This window comes from Echinops telfairi, unplaced genomic scaffold (genome assembly GCF_000313985.2).
Source record: "Echinops telfairi isolate 266 unplaced genomic scaffold, ASM31398v2 ScPeMD7_16;HRSCAF=60, whole genome shotgun sequence".
NCBI classification, from domain to species: domain Eukaryota; kingdom Metazoa; phylum Chordata; class Mammalia; order Afrosoricida; family Tenrecidae; genus Echinops; species Echinops telfairi.
In genome coordinates, this window is record NW_022103913.1 from 10977551 (window position 1) to 10986038 (window position 8488).

At 36.5% G+C, this 8488-nt stretch overlaps 1 protein-coding gene and 1 non-coding gene across 2 annotated transcripts in view; both read left to right on the forward strand.

Moving 5' to 3' along the window:
* Positions 1-8488, forward strand: part of STAG1 (stromal antigen 1) — a 296042-nt gene that overhangs the window by 246685 nt on the left and 40869 nt on the right. The window lies entirely within an intron of this gene.
* Positions 4408-4469, forward strand: LOC115868643. The gene has a single exon (XR_004045719.1). It is a non-coding gene; the product is annotated as a U7 small nuclear RNA (small nuclear RNA).

Below are 8488 nucleotides of genomic sequence, written 5' to 3' on the forward strand. Positions count from 1 at the left end.
ACCAAAATTGTCAATAAAATATCAAGTTAATTGTCAATAAAAATTGTCCCTCCAAAATCAATTTAATTAACATATTGCCCTCCTTCTGGTTTAAATTAAAATTAACCACTTTCCATAGGTAGAGTAAGTTACTAATCAGAAAGGAAAAAAATTCTAAGAAGAAAATGTTCTATATCAAACTGTTTTATATGAAAAATGTACAAAGGGACTTCAAAAAGTTTACAGACAAATTACATTATCTTTCAGTCCTCCTCAAATTAATCATCTTTACAGGTTTGAATAGCTTTTTTTTTTTTTTTTTTTGAATAGCTTTTGTTTGGTCAAAATGAGGATATTAGACATCATAATATTTTTATTTGCCCTTCAGTGGTACTACTAGTTAGTTTCTTGATTATTAACAAAAATTTGAAGATTCAGTTCTCCCCAGAGGCTAATCTGGGGAGATTCATTAGTTTTCAGTGAGATTCATTAACCATTTTCACCAGCCTGCCTATATGCAGAATGTTAGAGATACAAAAGATTAGCCCACTATAACTTCCAATTTGACAAATAAGTCACTTGAGATGCAGATAACTGCTTCACCAATTATTACTGATATCTAGAAAGCTAAGCACCTTGCAACTCCTAAAATGTTTTGACATAAATTACCTAATTTAAAATTACTTAAGTGACTTGCCTCAAAGTTACACAAATTAATGACATGGCTGAAAATAGGAAAGTAATGGCTTATCTGTTAAGCTATTAAAACTGCCATCGAGTTGATTCCTACCTCATAGTGACCCTATATAGGATTTCTGCAGCTGTAAATCTTTATGGCAGCAGACAGACTCATTTTTCTCCCGTGGAATAGCTGGTGGGTTTAAACTGTTGACTTTGTTATTAGCAGTGCAATGTCTAACCCCTACCACCATCAAGGCTCCTTAATAGGTAGTATAGATTGTATGTGCACAAAGCCTAAGTTTGTGCTTCCTAAATTTTCCAAGCTATACCATTTAAGGAATTTTAACATTTGGCAATTATTGAGCTTGTAGTTTTTATATATAAAAATCATTAAAATAAAAGTTTTGTTAAGGACAAATTTTGGCAACAAAAAAAATATTTTTTATAGTTCATATATATCTATACTGAAATTTTACACCTTTCAAGATTATCACTTACATAAATGAGGTTTGAGTGAAACTACTTTAATGAAAAAATTCACTATGACCAGAGAGAGCCTTCCCAGGTGACGCAACTGGGTGCACTAACTCAGTGCAAGCTGCTTGATGCTGGCCGAGCAGGAAAAATGCTTACTGGGAAAGCTCCACTCCACTCAGCACAATTCCAGTTTTGGGGGGACCCCTCATGCCATTGGGTACTACTGTTTGAAGATGATGTTAGCAATGCATATGTCCTACCACAAAAAGCCATTTTAAAAATAGCTGTAAGGCCAAAACATCCTGCTTCATTGTGAGCTCAGATTTTGATTTATTAAGTATAACTCACAGCGGATTTGCTGAGCTAGAATGAGTACTAAAAAAATATTCAGGGTGTTTATGTCTTATTTGCTGTTTATGTTTATGTCTTATTTGCTGTTTTATTTGCTTATTTGTTGTTTATAAACGTAGTATTAGTACTATGAAAATATTTTGTTTAACCGGACGTGTTCATTTTAGATGAGACCCAGTACTGCACTGTTGATGTTATCTTATTGCTATTTGGTTTTGTTTTTTTAATGACTTGAATACAAATACTCATATTTAACTCTTTTTTTAGTATTTGTATGAAGTAGAGCTAGCTCATTCACTGCCATCAAATTGATTTCCAACTATTAGCAAACCTCTGGAAAGAGTAGAACTGCCCCTGTTGGTTTCTGAGACTATACATCAAGAGTGGGGAACATTTTTCAGCTGTGGACTATTTGGGCATTCATAACATCCTTTTGATGATTTTGCTGGCCTATCCAGCCCGCAGCCAGATGTTCCCCACTGTGTTGTAAATCTTTACAGGTGTATACAGTCTCATCTTTTTTCCACTTAGTGGGTGATTTCAAACTACTGACCTTGAGGTTAGCAGCCCAGTACATAACCCACTATGCCACCAAGGCTCCTTACAAAATAGAGTTAATACATAATAAATTATGCTTATTAGATTTTGATGTAAAATATAGAGTGGGTTTTATAAATTGGAGGCCCTTACTTGGATACATGTAAAAATCCTATATCACAAGTAAGGAACCTGAGCCTGTACAGAGATTGGGACATACTTAGAGCAAAAGTCTTTTGAATGTCAATAAAACACCCTTTCTATTGGCGCTCTTTAATTTCTTTTATTTTTAAGCTTTAAGTACAATAGTTCTGAAGGGTTTTGTTTTAGAATAAGTTTTCTTAAATGTGCAATATACATAAACTAGCAGAGTCTTTTAATTTCTTGGGTATAGCACAGTAATGTCACATAACTTTGTTTCTTCCATCATTCTGCATTTAAACTCTGATTTTTAAGTGTCTTAGTCTGAATACCGGTAAAATACAGGTGAAGAGTATGGAGAGCTTTATTCATGGTGCATATAGAAATCTTTCCATCTTTTCCTGCATGTAATTTTTCCCTCTGCCATTTGAGTGTAATACAGTAAAGCCTTGCAGCTTATATATTTAATATTTATATGTCAATATTATGCTGACCATTTAAATGAAAGCCACCTGAAAGTAATTTTATTTTATATTATAAGCTATTTTTGGTGTAAAGGCTCAAGTATAAAGAAAATGTTTTGAAAATGATGATGGCAACATATGCACAAATGTGCTTGACACAATGGACATATGTATGCATTGTGGTGAGAACTATAAAAGCCCCCAGTAAAATGATTTATATATGTATAATTTTTGGTATAAGAGATATAGAGTAGCTTTTGGTATAAGGTAGTGAATGGTTTTCATAAATTGTGGGCTCTAAGTTGGGCACATGCTCATTGGCAAAATACAGAAAAACATCAATAAAAAGCATTAGTCTTACCCTCTGAGGCTAGCCACTATTACTGTCTTAGTGTATTTTCATTTAGTACTTTTCAGTACATATTTTCCTAATACTGACTTCATATTATGTTGACAAGTTTATATTTTCCTTTTTTAATTATTAAGAAATGTTTATGGATAATATTTTAGTGTATGCATAGTATTCTATCTTGTATCTAAACCATAATTTATTTTACCACTCTCCTCTTGACTATTTAGGTTATTAAATGGTTTTACTAATAAAATCAATACAGCGCTCAGCATTCAGGTTAAAAATCTTGATCCATATTTTTCCTTGTTTCATCTTATTCTATTCCTAGCAATGGAATTGCCAGTACAGAGTTCATATAGTACGTACTTTTAAGGTTCTTCATACATACTATCAAAGTGCTTCATAAAAAATACTTAAATTTTTTTTTCTTCTCTGTTATCATGAACACTGCCATTCAGGAGATAATGGATGGCAGTTACTGTGGAAGTTTAAAGTCAAGTTATAATTTTATCTACAATGAGCACTATTTTATAAACTGAAGTGGGCACAGTAACACATGGGAGACTCACAGTATCAGAACGAGCATTAGATCTATATTTGAAGTAGACTTGCGCTGGGTTTCACCAATGGGTATTTCCTCTGTTCCCCTAATTTCCAGAATGGAAGCTCTTTGGCAGTCTCAGGTCATGCTCAGTATACTTTGCTCCGGTGCCCCTAGTGCTGGTCCTGTAGAAGCTGCCTTCAGTTTCTCTCCTCTATCAGGAAACATCCTTCTTCCTACAGCTCCTTCTGGACTTACACAAAGACATTTAAAGAGCCAGGTAAATAAGAGTTAGGGATAAAATGATGCCCTTATTTTCTTCTTTGGCCTGGGAATCTAGAATTTATTTTCAGCGACTTTGCCTTCTGGGGTGGGGGTTTGGGGGGGCAGCTATCATGCTCTCAGTACCCTAGATATGTAGTCATCTGATTTACCCTGCATGTTTCTATGCTAGACTATTGTAGGGAGAACCCAAGGTATACATTTCTGTCTCCTGACCCTGGCCCTTTCCTAATCCTTCAAATCAAAGAAACCAACATCTCATAGGTAACACAACACGTAAAGTTACTAAAGATATGTTTAGCTCCTAAGTGTGTTCCTTTGTTACTCTTTTGACTATCTCTTCTACAAGTTCCAACTTTTTTACCCCAAATAAACTAGGGAGCAGTAATGATGATGGTAGGACTGATAGTGTCCATGCTCTGTGAGGAGACATGTTTAGCCTTGCTATTCTCCCCATAAGCCTACAGTCCTAGAAATGTACTATGCATAGGCTCAAATGTAGACTGTGTGTAAAATTGTAAAATCCATGGTAAATTCTTCCTATACCTTTTTCTTGCCTTTTCTTTACTCATTTCTTCAAAATTACTAATATGAGAAATAGCAAGTGTTACAGCTCTTTTAGAATTTGTCTAGCAGGTTTTCTGGCTTTTACTGGAAAACCCACATGCACACCAGTAAAACAGGTATCTAACCAAAAAAAAAGAAATAGCTTGCACAGCTCCTCAACCAGAATTCCTATAACAACAAAATGTAGATGTGACACCTTTCCCTTTGCAGAGCTGACTGTTTTGAAGAGAAGAAAATGGACATGAGAGATAATAATTATCCATCTGGGAACAAGTTTTTAGGAGTGTATAACCGTTTTACTCTGCTTCTTTTCTTCCAGGAACGTTTTTGTCCCCCTGCGTTTTATTTCTTGAGAATTCTGTCCCCACTATCTAGTTAGTTTCCAACATTTTCCTTTGATGTTTTCCAAAACCCAGAGTCCTCCTTCAATAGGCATGTCTGGTCACAAGTTTCTAATTGGCTGTTCCAGGAAAATTAAGGGAGAAAAACCCAGCTCTCATTGTATATCCCTTTCTTCTTCAGCTCTATGTTCTTTGTAAAAATATGGAATACAGATGTAGGTTCATACCAAATCCTGCATTTCTCCAAAATTTTATCTAACTAAAATACTCTAAAAGCCACTGGAGTGGAGGGAGGGTGGGGTGGGAAGGGAGGGGGGGAACCTATTACAAGGATCTACATATAACCTCTTCCCTGGGGGACGGACAACAGAAAAGTGAGTGAAGGGAGATGTCGGACAGTGTAAGATATGACAAAATAATAATTTAAAAATTATCGAGTGTTCATGAGGGAGGGGGTAACAGAGAGGTAGGGGAAAAATGAGCTGATGCCAGGGGCTTAAGTGGAGAGCAAATGTTTTGAGAAGGATGAGGGTAACGAATGTACAAATGTGCTTTACACAATTGATGTATGTATGAATTCTGATGAGTTGTATTAGCACCTATTAAAACAATTTTTTTAAAGAGCCACTGGATCCAACATTCTATTAGGAATATCATGGTGTATTTTGCAACTCTGTTCTTGTGCTTCCTGGTTTAGTAATGTACTTTCTTGTTTTTTAAAAAATATATACCTCCTGTAATTTCACCTAGGTTCTGTTTTATCTACATAGAAGCAGGAGCCATTAAAGTGCTTAATTTAATCATATCCATATTCCTTAAGATGTTTAAATACTTCTTGAACTAAGTAATGGTTTCTCAATCCTGGCTTACAGGGCTGAGAACACCTTTGCTAAGTAACAATTATCAAGCTTTATAAATGTATCAAAGTATTGTAACTGAGTTTATCAAAGACTTAAAGCAATATTATGAACATTTTTTAAAGTATAACAATGCCCATGTTCTAGTGTGGGGGTTAGAGATTTGTTCACTGTAAGTTGATGATAGAAGCATTTTGCATTCCTGTTGACCTGCTTAGGTGACATATCCTACTTTGTATCCCCTGAAAGATACAGTAATGTATTTTTTTCCTGCAGTACCTTTTAAATTTGTAACGTTTTTCCTAGTGCACATCCTACAATCAGTAGATATTTGTTATGTGACTTGTTGCTGTATTTGTTTTTGTCATCCTTATAACCTGGTAATTTATATATGAAGCTCACAGTTTGATTAGGTACATTTCTAGCAGTGTGTGTGTGTGTGTGTGTGTGTGTGTGTACACTTCTGATTTAAACCTTAATTCAGATTTTTTTTAACATTTAATTAGGGGCTCATACAACTGTTATCCCAATCCATACACACATCAATTGTGTAAAGCGCATTTGTACATCATTTCTCAAAACATTTTCTCTCCACTTAAACCCCCGACATTAGGTCCTCATTTTTCCCCTCCCTCCCCGCTCCCCACTCCCTCATGAGCCCTTGATAGTTTATAAATGGGTATTTTGTCATATCTTGCCCTGTCTCCCTTCACCCACTTTTCAGTTGTCTGTCCCCCAGGAAGGAGGTCACACACAGTTCCATGTAATCGGTTCCCTCTTTCCTACCCATTCTCCCTTTACCCTCCCTGTTTTGCCACTCATACCACTGGTCCTGTAGGGCTCATCCACCCTGGATTCCCTGTATTTTCAGTTCCTATCTGTACCAGTGTACATCCTCTGGTCTAGCCAGACTTGCAAGGTAGACTTCGAGTCATGGTAGTGGGAGCGGGGAGGAAACCTTTAGGAACTAGAGGAAAGTTGTATTTCTCATCATTGTTACATCGCACCCTGACTGGCTCATCTCCTCCCCGAGACCCCTCTGCAAGGGGATCTCCAGTGGCCTACTAATGGGCTTTGGATCTCCACTCCGCACTCCCCCCATCATTCACTATGGTAAGATTTGTTGTTCTGATGATGCCTTACACCTGATCCCTTCGACACCTTGTGGTTGCATAGGCTGGTGTGCTTCTTCCATGTGGGCTTTGTTGCTTCTGAGCTTGATGGCCGCTTGATTACCTTCAAGCCTTTAAGATTAATTCAGATTTTTACTCTGCTTCTTAGTACATGTGGTTAAATAGCTAAATTACTTCCCCTTTGTGCTCTAAGTTTCTAATGAATGAAATGAACATTGTATTCTCTGCTGGATATGATTGTTAGAGAATTCAATTGTGATAGTTTCAGTAAGCAATAATCATTGTTTTATTGTCATTAGCAATAGTCTTGGCTTCTCTAATCTCCTTCCCTGTTGAAACCAAGAATTGATACTCAAAGAGCTATTGCCTAAGACTATGAGAGTAGGGAGACCATGCTCAGTGGCTAACATAGGGATACACAGTGTGATACATTTTGTCCCCCATCTGTATTTTGGATGATTTTTGAATTCATGTTTCATTTTGTCATAATAGTCATTACCTTGCCTCTGTCCCTATAGCTGCTCTTAAGCTTCCTTCATCTTTGTATGCTTCAGGAAAGAGAGATCAGAAGATGTTTGGGAGCTATAGCAGGCAGCTTAAGCGTTCCTACATTAATAAGTGGATTAGTCTTTGGGACAGTGACAGGAGGCAGCAGGTTAGTATTCAAATCGTGAAGAACAGCAACACTGAAAACTCGGTATCACAGTTGAGGTTTAACTATCCAGTAGTTCTATTGGATCTTCACAAAATGGCCTCCAAAGGAAGCTAGTAGCCATTGTCAGACAAGAAATAGTCTGAGAAAACCGGTTTATTCCACTGCAGTAGTGGGGGTGTTTTTCTCTTGTTCACTGATGTGCCCCAAATGAACGGATATATTTACATCTTTCTGTTTTAGAGTCAAATGTAATATGGATAATGGCTTAATTTGGCTGAAAATTAAAGTTTATGATCCTCACTGTGTGTTACTGAGGGGAGCCCTGTGCCGTCGTCAGGTACACATTCAACTAACTGCAAGGTCATCTGTTCAAAACCACCTGCCACTCCTCCAGAGAAAATCTGGACTATCACTCCCATAAAGATTTACAACCCCAGAACCCTTATTTAGGGTCACCATGAGTTTTGATGCCAGTGGGTTTGGTGTGTTACTGTGCTTGATGTAGATGAGCATAACACAGTTTGTAACTCCTGAGAGCTTTATAATCCTGTGCAGGCTTGGCAAACTATAACCATGGGCCAAACCTAGTCCAACATCTTTTTTTTTTTTGTAAATAAAGTTTTATTAGAGCACAACTGTGCTCATCTGTTTGCATACTGTGTAGGACTCCTTGAATGCTACAGTGGCAGATTTAAATATGTGGGCTAGAGACCTCATGAATTGCAAAGCCACATAGTTATTGCTTGGCCCTTTAAAAAAGTTTTCAACCCTTTAGACTAGTGTCTAGAATTTGTCAATTAAAAACCCTATTGTCAGAGGAACAAAAGTTTAATTTAAATTTGAGGTAAAGGATAGCAATTAGCCAAGGGCTGGGTTCAGAAGAGCTAGGAATGCATGAGGAATGGAAATAGAAAACAGAAGTGAGATAAATTATATTACTTCAATTGCAATAAATGACATGAAACAAATGTGTATGAATTGTTGAACAGAAAACTGATCTTTTAAAAATCACAATTCATAATGTAAAAAATTAACATCTGAGCTTAGTTTTTTTTTAATCATTTTATTAGGGGCTCATCAACTCATCACAGTCCATACATATATCAATTGTATAAAGCACATTTGTACAT